Consider the following 13,992-nt stretch of genomic DNA (forward strand, 5'->3'; position numbering starts at 1 on the left):
CAGGAAGAGAGTGTAATCTAGGAGGCACAGGGAGAAACATTTTGGGAGATAATCACCCTAACCCCTGGGACGAGTCACTCCCCAAAGCTGAAGTGAATATTTCCCCTGGAAACAGCAATACCAGCAAAGGGAAGCAGGAGAGCAGCCAAACAAGCTCCCCTGCGGCACTCAGAGCAGAGTCGCATAAAAGGAGGGAGCTTTTGGGTCTACAGTAGTGAGTCTTAGGGTCCGAGCTGCAACGCCCCCACCCACTCGGCTGAGGGCTCGCCAGAGGGCGGGCGGCAGTGGGAGACAAAAGGGCGGTTCTGCTGGCAGGGGTGGAAGCCAGCTGGCCACCACTGGGCTCAGGTGTGAGCTCAATCTTGCCCGGCTGGGGAGAAGGGGGCGTGCAAAAGCAGTCAAGCTCAGCTGCCGGCAGCCTTTAATCCAGCCTGTGGGAGAAGGGCGGGAACCCCGGAAAGGGTGGAGACCAGCCCCTGAGCAAGGGCACAGGAGCACAGCCTTGCCCTGCCTGTGCAACCCAGGCTTGCAGTCTGACTTGGTAGCCGGATTCTCCCATGGGGGTGGAGCCAAAAGCCCAGAAGAGGCGGAGTTCCGCTACTGAGCTGAGCTTGGGCACGCAGTCCTGCCTGGTGGTAGAGCCAAGGCTAGCAGCCATTCCTCGAGCGGGCTCCTCCTGCAAGGGCAGGGCGAAAGCCCGGAAACAGGTGGAGACCCGCAGCTGAGCAAAGGTGCTCGCCAGTGCCCTCAGGACCGAGCATAACGTCACACACGGGGGCAGGGCAAAGGCCAAGGCCACCAATGCTTGTGCACCCGAGCCCATGATCATAGCCACTCTCGCGAAGAGAAAATGCGGAGGCAGAGAAATACAACACAAATAAACCAAGAGAAATCCCCAGAAAAGGACTTAAGTGAATCAGATATAACCAAATTACCTGACACAGAGTTTAAAATAACGATTGTTAGGATGCTCAAAGATATTAGAACAACCATAAATGGCCATTATGAAAACCTAAATAAAGAGATAACAAATTAAAAAAGGACATTGAAATAATAAAAAAGAATCAGTCAGAAATGACAAATACAATATCTGAAATAAAGAATACAATGGAAGGAATTAAAAGCAGGACAGATGAAGCAGAGAATCGAATCAGTAGTTAGAGGACACAATAAATAAAGGCATGAAGCAGAGCATAAAAAAGAAAAGAGACTCAAAAAGTTTGAGGAAACTCTAAGCTCTGTGACAACATGAAGAGAAATAACATCCGCATCATAGGGATTCCTGAAGAAGAAGAGAAAGAACAAGGGGTAGAGACTTTGTTAAAACATATCATAGCGGAAAACTTCCCCCAATTAAAGCAGGAAAACATTTCACATGTTCAGGAAGCACAGAGAACTCCATTAAGGAGAAACCCAAAAAAACCAACACCAAGACACATCATAATTAAAATACCAAAGCTAAATGATAAAGAGAAGATATTAAAAGCTGCTAGAGAAAAAAAGACTATCACCTACAAAGGAGCCCCAATAAGGATGACTTCTGACTTCTCAACAGAAACACTTGAGGCCAGAAGGGAATGGCAAGAAATATTCAAAGTAATGCAGAACAAGAACCTACAACCAAGACTACTTTATCCAGCAAGGCTATCATTTAAAATTGAAGGAGAAATAAAAAGCTTTACAGACAAAAAAAAAAAAAAAAAAACCTCAAGGAATTCACTGCAACCAAACCAAGGCTGCAAGAAATGCTAAGGGACCTGTTGTAAACAGATCAAAGGAAAAAAAGAATATAGCAAAAGAGGAAAACAGTTTTAAAGAAAAAAATGGCAATAAACAATTACATATCAGTAATAACCTTAAATGTTAATGGATTAAATGATCCGATCAGGAGACATAGGGTAGCTGCGTTGATAAGAAAACAGGACCCATACATATGCTGTCTACAGGAGACACACCTTAAATCAAAAGATGTGCACAGACTGAAGATAAAAGGATGGAAAAAAATATTTCATGCAAATGGAAATGAAAAAACAGCTGGAGTAGCAATACTTATATCAGACAAAATGGACTTTAAAACAAAGATCATAGTTAGAGATAAAGAAGGTCACTACATAATGATAAAGGGAGCAATCCAAAAGGAAGATATAACCATTATAAATATCTATGCACCTAATATAGGAGCACATAAATATATAAAGCAGACTTTGATGGACTTAACGGGTGAGATCAACAGCAATACTATAATAGTAGGGGATTTCAATACCCCATTAACATCACTAGATAGATCCTCAAGAAAGAAAATTAACAAAGAAACAGCAGACTTAAAGGACATATTAGATCAACTCGATTTAATAGATATCTTCAGAACCTTTCACCCTAAAACAGCAGAATATACATTCTTTTCAAGCGCTCATGGTACATTCTCTAGAATAGACCACATGTTAGGGCACAAAAGCGGTCTCAACAAATTTAAGAAGACTGAAATCATATCAAGCACTTTCTCTGATCACAATGGCATTAAACTAGAAATCAACCACAATAGAAAAATTGAAAAACATTCAAACACTTGGAAACTAAATAGCATGTTATTAAATAATGAATGGGTTAACATTGAGATCAAAGAAGAAATTAAAAAATTCCTAGAAACAAACGATAATGAGCATACATCAACTCAAAATTTATGGGACACAGCAAAAGCAGTCCTGAGAGGGAAGTTTATAGCATTACAGGCATACCTCAAGAAGCTAGAAAAGCTCAAATGAACAACTTAACCCTGCATCTAAAAGAACTAGAAAAAGAACAGCAAGTAAAGCCCAGAGCTAGTAGAAGGAAGGAAATAATAAAGATCAGAGCAGAGATAAATGACATAGAGGCTAAAGAAACAATACCGAGGATCAATGAAACCAGGAGCTGGTTCTTTGAAAAGGTAAATAAGATCGATGAACCTTTAACAAGACTCACCAAGAAAAAAAGAGAAAGGACTCAAATAAATAAAATTAGAAATGAGAGTGGAGAAATAACAACTGACACAACAGAAATACAAAATGTTGTAAGAAAATACTATGAAGAACTGTACGCCAAAAAACTAGACAACCTATAGGAAATGGACAAATTCCTTGAATCATATAATCTTCCAAAAGTCAATCTGGAAGAATCAGAAAACCTAAACAGACCAATTACAACAAATGAGATAAAAACAGCTATCAAAAAACTCCCAACAAAAAAAAGTCCTGGGCCTGATGGCTTCACAAGTGAATTCTACCAAGTATTCAAAGAAGAACTAACTCCTATCCTTCTCAAGCTATTTCAAAAAATTCAAGAGGAAGGAAAACTTCCAAACTCCTTTTATGAGGCAAGCATAATTCTAAATCCAAAACCAAGCAAAGGCAACACAAAAAAAGAAAATTATAGGCCAATATCCCTGATGAACTTAGATGTAAAAATCCTCAACAAAATATTAGCAAACCAGATCCAGCAATATATGAAAAAATTATACACCATGATCAAATGGGATTTATTCTTGGGAGGCAAGGCTGGTAAAATATTCGCAAATCAATCAATGTGATTCATCACATAAACAAAAGAAAGGAGAAAAATCACATGATAATTTCAATAGATGAAGAAAAAGCATTTAATAAAATCCAGCACTCATTCATTATCAAAACTCTCAGCAAAGTGGGAATACAAGGAACATACCTCAACATGATAAAGGCCATCTATGACAAACCCACAGCCAAGATCATACTCAATGGGCAAAAATTAAAAGCAATCCCCTTAAGATCAGGAACAAGGCAGGGGTGCCCCCTTTCACCACTCTTATTCAACATAGTTCTGGAAGTCCTAGCCACAGCAATCAGACAAGAAAAAGAAATAAAAGGCATCCAAATTGGAAAAGAAGAAGTAAAATTATCATTATTTGCAGATGATATGATATTGTATAGAAAACCCTAAAGTCTCAGTCAAAAAACTACTAGACCTGATAAATGAATTTGGCAAGGTGGCAGGATATAAAATCAATAGTCAGAAATCAGAGGCATTTTTATACACTAATAATGAACTGTCAGAAAGAGAAATCAAGGAATCAATCCTCTTTATCATTGCAACCCAAAAAATAAAGTACCTAGGAATAAATCTAACCAAGGAGATTAAAGACTTATACTCAGAAAATTATAAAACATTGATAAAAGAAATCAGGGAAGATACAAATAAGTGGAGGCATATACCGTGCTCATGGTTAGGAAGAATAAACATCATTAAAATGTCTATATTACCCAACGCAATATATAAATTCAATGCAATACCGATTAAAATACCAATGACTTACTTCAAAGATATAGAACACATATTCCAAAAATTTATACGGAACCAAAAGAGAACACGAATAGTCTCAGCAATCTTGAAAAGGAAGAATAAAGTGGGAGGTATCACACTTCTGGATATCAAGTTATATTATAAGGCCATTGTACCCAAAACAGCATGGTACTGGCATAAGAATAGGCACATAGATCAATGGAACAGAACAGAGAACCCAGAAATAAACCCACAGCTCTATGGACAACTGATATTTGACAAAGGAGGTAAGGAAATACAATGGAATAAGGACAGCCTCTTCAACAAATGGTGTTGGGAAAATTGGACAGCTACCTGCAAAAAAATGAAACTAGACCACCAACTTACACCACTCACAAAAATAAACTCAAAATGGATAAAAGACTTAAATGTAAGCCGTGAAACCATAAGCATCTTAGAAGAAAACATAGGCAGTAAGCTCTCTGACATCTATCGCAGCAATATATTTGCTGCTTTGTCTCCACAGGCAAGTGAAATAAAAGACAGGATAAACAAATGGGACTTTATCAAACTAAAAAGCTTCTGCACAGCTAAAGACAATAAGAACAGAATAAAAAGACAAACTACACAATGGGAGAATATATTTGACATTGCGTCTGATAAGGGATTAATAACCAAAATTTATAAAGAACTTGTAAAACTTAATACCAGGAAGACAAACAATCCAATCCAAAAATGGGCAAAAAAAATGAATAGACACTTCTCCAAAGAGGACACACAGATGGCCAATAGGCATATGAAAAAATGTTCAACTTCACTAATGATTAGAGAAATGCAAATTAAAACCACAATGAGATATCACCTCACACCAGTCAGAATGGCGCTCATCAATAAAACAACACAGAATAAGTGCTGGTGAGGATGTGGAGAAAAGGGAACCCTCCTGCACTGCTGGTGGGAATGCAGACTGGTGCAGCCACTGTGGAAAACAGTATGGAGATTCCTCAAGAAAATAAAAATCGAACTACCTTTTGACCCAGCTATACCACTGTTAGGAATATACCCCAAGAACACCATAGCACTGTTTGAAAAGAAGAAATGCACCCCCATGTTTATGGCAGCATTGTTCACAATAGCAAAAATCTGGAAACAGCCCAAGTGTCCATCAGAGGATGAGTGGATTAAAAAGCTTTGGTATATATATACTATGGAATACTACTCAGCCATAAGAAATGATGACATAAGATCTTTTACAACAACATGGATGGGCCTTGATAACATTATACTGAGCGAAAGAAGTAAATCAGAAAAAACTAAGAACTATAGGATTCCATACATAGGTGGGACATAAAGAGGAGACTCAGAGACATGGACAACAGTGTTGGGGTTACAGGGTGGGGGGAGGAGAGGGAAGGGGTTGGGGGAGGGGAGGGGCACAAAGATCATGGCTTTTCAGCATTTGCCATATTCCCCCTTTAATCTATAGACAGACAGCAAATATTTACTTATGGTGTTTCCACTATAAAGACTGCTGTCTTAGGGACAAATGCTGATGAACTATTTCAGCAGTTCCTCCTTCTTCAAAGACTTATATGTCAACATAGAGTTCTATGTTTCATAGGACATACTCAAGCTCACTTCATGCTCCCTGGAGCTTTAGCACAAGGGAATGCCCTTTTTTTTCTTCTTCTTTCTTTTCTTTATTTTTTTTATTGTTGTATTTTTTCTTTTATTTATTTATTTTTTGTATTTTTCTGAAGATGGAAATGGGGCGGCAGTCAGACTGACTCCCGTATGCGCCTGATTGGGATCCACCTGGTATGCCTACAAGGGGGGAATGCTCTGCCCATCTGGGGTGTTGCTCTGTTGCAACCAGAGCCATTCTAGCAACTGAGGCAGAGGCCATGGGGCCATCCTTAGTGCCCGGGGTGGCTTTGCTCTGGTGGAGCCTTGGCTGCGGGAGGGGAAGAGAGAGATAGAGAGGAAGAAGAGGGGGAGTGGTGGAGAAATAGATGGACATTTTTTCTGTGTGCTCTGACTGGGAATTGAACCCAGGAATCCTACACACCAGGCCAAGGCTCTACCACTCAGCAAACCGGCCAGGGCCTAGGAATACCCTTGTTGATCAAGCTACCCAAAAGAAAATTATATAGAGCAACCATGACAGACCGAGCAAGTCAGTCTCATACTATTCATCACCAGAACGCTGCAGCCTGGTGTAAACTGTTTCAACTTTCTCGGGAAGCAGCATGGCAGATTGTACAAGGGGTCCTATATTGCCCCTTCATTTAGAGTTAACCCTCAAGGACCCCTACCAGGACAACTTTGGCAGATGGATGTTACTCATATACCTTCATTTGGCAAACAGTCATATATCCACATTACAGTGCATACATATTCCGGATCTATAGTAACCTCTGTCAGAACAGGAGAGGCTGCTAAGCATGTTATAGCTCATTGTCTGTATGCATTGTTCTATTATTGGATTTCCTAAACTGGCTAAACTGAAAATGCTCCTGCATATGGAGCAAAAGCATTTACTGAATTTTGTCATGCTTACAATCTTTAAAGTTAAGGTATTATTAAAGTGAACTCAGCAAACATTTGAAGGTCAATTTAAAAAAAAAATTTAAAAGGGGGTAGTCATATCTTGGAACTCCTATGGGTCTACCATATCATACTTTTTACTTAAAAAAATTTTTTACATTTCTTTTGAATGCTGATGAACAGGAGACACCAAATCTTTTTTGCCTGAAAACTACTACCTTCTTTATTAGATCCAGCTAATAACACTGTTTTGTCTTTTTCCAAATAGCTCCAGATATATGGAAAAGATTAATATAGGTGGATGGGGATTCTCAAACCCCTCAGTGAGATCTTCTGAGCATGGCTTTTAAGATACCTAGAGGCAGAAAAAGCCCAATAGAGATCAGGGGAACTACCAGCTTTTAGGATACACCCTTAAAGGCTCCAACACCCCAAAGGGGTCTCATAGGATGCCATCTGGGTCCTGCTTCAATAGTGAAAAGGAAGGTCATTGAGCTAAAGCCTACCAGGCTTACATGCCTCTGATGTGAGGAAACAGGAACACTGGAAGGTAGGCTTCCCCCTCGCTCCTCTAAGGGAGGGTTCAGTCTCTTCCAGCCCTGCTCCAGCCACCTATGACCGTTTAACCTTGCCAAGAAAGCTGGGGTTTGCCACTGAAGGCTGAAGGTGCCCAGGGCCATCAGCCCCATCTACAACACTGTGGACGAGCCTAGGGTATTTCTTCCAAGAAGCAGGTAAACTGATCTCATTTGCACAAGGGCCACTTAACTATGTTTTGCCTGAATAGTCAGGTTTTTTATTCTTCCCTCAAAGATCTCTGTTGTGGGTGTTGATAGTCCTATTTTCTGCTGCTTTGCTTAATATACAGTATTTCCTTTATCCTTCCTATCTCAATGCCCCACTCATATTTCAGGCTGGGACCTACTCCTAATTTAGAGCTCTCTTTCTCCCTTTTGCCAGCTTCTATTATGAATCTACCTTTGCCACCCAGCTTAGTGTATCCCAAGGTTCTCTTTTTTTTTTTTTTTTTTTTTTAAATTTTATTTTTTTAATGGGGTGACATCAATAAATCAGGATACATATATTCAAAGATAACAAGTCCAGGTTATCTTGTCGTTCAATTATGTTGCATACCCACCACCCAAAGTCAGATTGTCCTCTGTCACCTTCTATCTTGTTTTCTTTGTGCCCCTCCCCACCCCCTTTCCCTCTCCCATTTCCCCCTACCCCCCCCCCCCGTAACCACCACACTCTTATCAATGTCTCTTAGTTTCACTATTATGTCCCACCTACGTATGGAATAATACAGTTCCTGGTTTTTTCTGATTTACTTATTTCGCTTCGTATCATGTTATCAAGATCCCACCATTTTGCTGTAAATGTTCCAATGTCATCATTTCTTATGGCTGAGTAGTATTCCATAGTGTATATGTGCCACATCTTCTTTATCCAGTCATCTATTGATGGGCTTTTTGGTTGTTTCCATGTCCTGACCACTGTGAACAATGCTGCAATAAACATAGGGCTGCATGTGTCTTTACGTATCAATGTTTCTGAGTTTTTGGGGTATATACCCAGTAGAGGGATTGCTGGGTCATAAGGTAGTTCTATTTTCAGTTTTTTGAGGAACCACCATACTTTCTTCCATAATGGTTGTACTACTTTACATTCCCACCAACAGTGTATGAGGGTTCCTTTTTCTCCACAGCCTCTCCAACATTTGATATTACCTGTCTTGCTAATGACAACTAATTGAACAGGTGTGAGGTTGTATCTCATTTCCGTTTTGGCCAACAACACACAATGGAGAAAAGAAAGCCTCTTCAATAAATGGTGCTGGGAAAACTGGAAAGCCACATGCAAAAGAATGAAACTGGACTACAGTCTCTCCCCCTGTACAAAAATTAACTCAAAATGGATCAAAGATCTAAACATAAGACCTGAAACAATTAAGTACATAGAAGAAGACATAGGTACTCAACTCATGGACCTGGGTTTTAAAGAGCATTTTATGAATTTGACTCCACAGGCAAGAGAAGTGAAGGCAAAAATTAATGAATGGGACTACATCAGACTAAGAAGTTTTTGCTCAGCAAGAGAAACTGATAACAAAATAAACAGAAAGCCAACTAAATGGGAAATGATATTTTCAAACAACAGCTCAGATAAGGGCCTAATATCCAAAATATACAAAGAACTCATAAAACTCAACAACAAACAAACAAACAATGCAATAAAAAAATGGGAAGAGGATATGAATAGACACTTCTCCCAGGAAGAAATACAAATGGCCAACAGATATATGAAAAGATGTTCATCTTCTTTAGCTATTAGAGAAATGCAAACCAAGGTTCTCTTTACCATGCCACAGTCACAGAGCTCCAGGGAAAAGCAACCTGGTCCCATCTCCAGGTAGAGGAGAACAGAAGTTCCATATTCACGCATGCTGCAAATGGCTTTTCCAGTCTACCTGAATCATTACCAGCTAGAAGCAGCGGTCATTGGGACTTGGACATGAGTTGCAAAGTATAGAATTGTGACAACAACTCCAGTGCCATGCGGACTTTTCCTGGATGTGGACTTTTCCTGGACTCCTGCTCCCTGTGACAGATCCTAACAGACTGAACTGTGGTTGGGTTGCATTTTTCAGGGATTTGGCATGGTGATGGGGCCAACTTGGACTTGGTGAACATGTTAAGGGCACTCCTCTTTTATGGATTCTTGCTGTATGGGCCAAGAGTTTGCTTAAAGGCTTTTAATCACTGTAAAAAAAAATAGAAGACTGGATAAAGAAGATGGGGCACATATACACCATGGTATACTATTCAGCTAGAAGAAATGATGACATCGGATCACTTACAGCAGAATGGTGGAATCTTGATAACATTATGCGGAGTGAAATAAGTGAATCAGAAAAAAACAAGAACTGCAGAATTCCATACATTGGTGGGACATAAAAATGAGACTAAGAGACATGGACAGGAGTGTGGTGGTTACGGGGGGTGGGGGGAGGGAAGGACGGAGGGGGGTGGGGGAGTGATACAAAGAAAACTGGATAGAGGGTGACGGAGGACAATCTCTCTTTGGGTGATGGGTATGCAACAGAACTAAATGACAAGATAACCTGGACTTGTTATCTTTGAATATATGTACCCTGATTTATTGATGTCACCCCATTAAAATAAAAATTTATTTATAAAAAAAAAAAGATATGAATCAGGTAAGCCTTCTGCATCATCAGCTATCACTTTCTCTTGTATTTTTCATCACTCTTTTGAGGCAAAGAATATTTAAGAGCTTTAAAAAAAAACCACCAAAAGTATTAAATAATGAGAATTTCATTCAATGTCCCAAAAAATTTTTAAGAAAAGAAAAGCAACAAAGGTTCTGCATTGAAATATATTTACCCAGCAGAAATATTATTTGAAAAAGCATGTCGTGAATTAGCTTGATTGAGAATCGCTGAGTGTATGCACTGGAGCCTCAAGTATCTGAGAGAGTGGTTTCCTATTTAAAATTCTTGACATCAGACTTTGGTCTTTTGAGTTTGGATGAACTATAGAAATCTTCTTCCTTGGATAAATTAATTGGAATATTGGTTCTATGGGAAAAATAATCCCTCCAAATCTCTTTATGAGGAAATTAGTATCTTGGATATAACTCCAATTCCCTAAGGAGAACAACATCTCTTGATAAAGGAAATAAAATGCTTCCTCATTTCTATTAAAACTAGTTAAATATCCTGCTTTAATTATTATGTCAAGTGCCATTGTGAAAAGAATTTTTATTGTCATGGGTAATCTATGAGCCAAGAACATAACAGAATGAGTGTTGAGACAGTACATAGAGCAATTCATGTTTTTTAAATATACATTACTTATTTGAGAAAAAATATTTATTTTTGAAAAATAGAAAAAATAATAAGAAACTTCTTGTCTCATTAAAATATAAGGTGCCTTGTAGAGCACTGTACTATAGAGAAATTCCTATATCATAGATATATGTTCATCAGCAATTATAATGTTATATCATATATCATTTTTTCTTTTCTCTATCAAATTGATTGACATATATCTCTATTCACAAGGTGGAGGTATGGCTTAAATTATATTTTCTAACTTTTTGCCAGTCTTGCCTCAAATTTGTCCCAATGTAGGGGAAGAAATGTTTTCAATCTGTACTCACTATGTATTAATTCTATGATAAACCATAACATTCGTTATTACAATGAAAAACGTACTTTCATCTTTCAGAGAAAGTAGAGTTTTTCAAATCAGTAAATATTTAACTTCAAAATGTTGAATGAAAATGTACTTTAAAAATTCTAGCTGATTAAATTTAGAATGCTAAACAAATCTCAATCCAAGAATATTCTTTGGCTTTATGCCCACAGCCTTTTTATTTGATTGTAAACTGGACATATTTTCATTCATTCTACAATTTTGCTACTCAGCGTTTTGTTCCCCACTCTCCCTTAAGACAGAATCTCAACAGGTTCTGATTAGCATATAGGCACCAGTGTTAACTCCATCTGGGGACAGTTGTATAATTTCTAGTTAAAGAATGCCCCTCCCCCTTTCTACTTATACTATTTTCCATGAATAATTGTGACTAGAAAGGTTAATGTTTTGTTTTATATATATAAATCAATCTCATTAAAGGATAATTTATACATAGGAAATATACCAATATAAAATTAACTCTTCAGTAAATTTTGAAAAATATAACTATAATCAAAATATCAAGCATTTCATTCATCTTCCAAAGTTTTATTGTTTCACTTTATAGTCAATACTCTTCATCCCAGACAATGACTGATCTGCTTTCTGTAAATAAGGATTTATACAATATGTGCTATGTTGTGTCTGACTTTTTCTTCTTCTTTTACTTGTGAGATTCCTCCATGTTGAGGAATAATCAGTAGCCCATTTCCTCAATATTGCCTAATAGCATTATATTGCTTGAATATATAATTTGATTAGCTAGTCATCTGTTGAACATTTGGATTGTTTCTAGTTCAGGACTATTATGGATATGCTAATCTATCTATGGATATATATTTTTATTTTTCTTGGATACATATTTTGTTAAATTTATCTCCTAGTATATTATGTTTTTATGTTATGGTAGGTGGTACTATTTTTCCAATTGTTTATTATTAGCATAAAGAAACTTATTTAATTTTTATATGACTTTTTGGTTGATTTCTCAGGACTTTGTACATAAGAATTATATTATCTGTGAAGTGGATCAGTTTATTTCTTCCCAATCGTATGGCTTTTACTTCTTTTTTTCTTTCATCATTGCATTGGCTAGGCCTTCCATTACAATGTTTAATAGGAATTGTAAAAATGAACATCTTTGTCTTAGGCTCAATTTTAGGGGCAAAATGTTCAAGGGGGAAAACATCTGTTGGCTTTTTGCTATACAATGCATTTAACAAATACTGAAGAACACTAAAGTGTGCTATTTAATTCCAAGAGAAAAAAATAACTCTTGAAAATAACCAAGGCAAGATGTTTAGGCTTAGTGTGATTACATAAATTCCAGTACTAGAAAAAGGAATGAATGAGAAGGGTTTAAAGGACCAAACAAGTTTGACTGGAACATTAGAAATACGATAAAACATCACAGTTGCTAACTTGGAAAGAATGTTTAACAAGAAGAAATAAACCATCACTCAGAGCTAAATTTTAAAATAAATTTAGTATGCACTTATTGGCATTTTAAATGATATAGTCATGTAACAAACACATTTAAACTGATAAAAGAGAGCCAAGGGTTTTGTACACAATCAGAAGAAGAGACAAGTGCTTCTCCCACTAAATTGGCAAAGCCTACTTCAATAATGATTAGGTCTTCCTCACAGAAAGAAATAAAGGAAACCAAGGGAGCCCTGGTGACCAAACTAGAAAATAAAAATAAAGTCAAGGCAGGAAATTCAGAGAGTTTGGTTTTTTGTGAGTAACTTACAGAACTACAGTTCAGTAACATTTTCAAAGAATACATTGTCTCTAGTGAGTATTCCACTAAAATACAAACAAAATAGTTTTAAGTTACTTTAACTTGTGTAACAACAGTTTACATTTTAGAATGTATCCTCAGAGACATTATCCCATTTGATGTTGGTCATCACAAATGAGGTTAAAGAGCATGATTACCATTGGACAGATGAGAAAACTTACATCAGAAAAGAAAATAAAATTATGAAATTACTATTTTTATGATGTGACTATAACCACAAAAACAACAAGAATATCATTTATTGACCTTCTGCTAGAGTGTAGGAATTATGGTAAGCATTTTAAATATAATATCTCATTCAATCCTAATCAGAATTTTGCAGGATACATAATATTAGTCCTACATCACATATACAAAATTACATAGCTCCTAAGTGATACAGACACACAATTCAAGTCCATGTCTGTCTACATGTAAATCCTGTGCATTAAGAAGAAAAAAAACATGGGTCTTCATATTACTCCACTAAACTAATGACTTCTTTATGCTACTATTTTTAAAATTGTGTATTTATGCATTTTGCAAATACTTATAGATATTATACATATATACTCATAATACAAGTACAGTATTATAATACTTGTATATGTCTTTGTTTTTTAAAGTTCCATTTAATGCCCTTAATAGGTTCTATTAAATCTGTTTTAATGAGGTTGAAAGTAGGTAGACGAATGGAGGTGTTTTCACTTTTATCATATAAGGTCATTTTTCATTTGTTGCATAAACGTATGCAAATAATTTATATATTCAAAGATATGCTTAAATGTTACAAGCTCTGAACTTCATATCATTTCTATTAAAACTTTAACTAGAAATAAAACTTTAACTTCAAATAAAAAGGCTGTGGGCGTAAAGCCATATAATCAAGTTCTATTATGTTCTAAAAAGTCTGATAAATAATAAACATTTTGTTGACTAAAAAGAACTCTAAAAACTACAACTTGATTATGACCATTACTGCATCACTAATAGTATCAATGTAGCTTTTCAAATTTAAACATTTATAAAATCTCTATGTTGTATTAAACATTATTCTACAAAGATAAGTAATTATAACATTTATCCTTAAAGAATTAAGGGTCAAGTACATGAGATGTGCAAAAATGGACAGTTCCACATCAAGGAGATGAA

Source organism: Saccopteryx leptura, chromosome 2 (assembly GCF_036850995.1).
Source record: "Saccopteryx leptura isolate mSacLep1 chromosome 2, mSacLep1_pri_phased_curated, whole genome shotgun sequence".
NCBI lineage: Eukaryota > Metazoa > Chordata > Mammalia > Chiroptera > Emballonuridae > Saccopteryx > Saccopteryx leptura.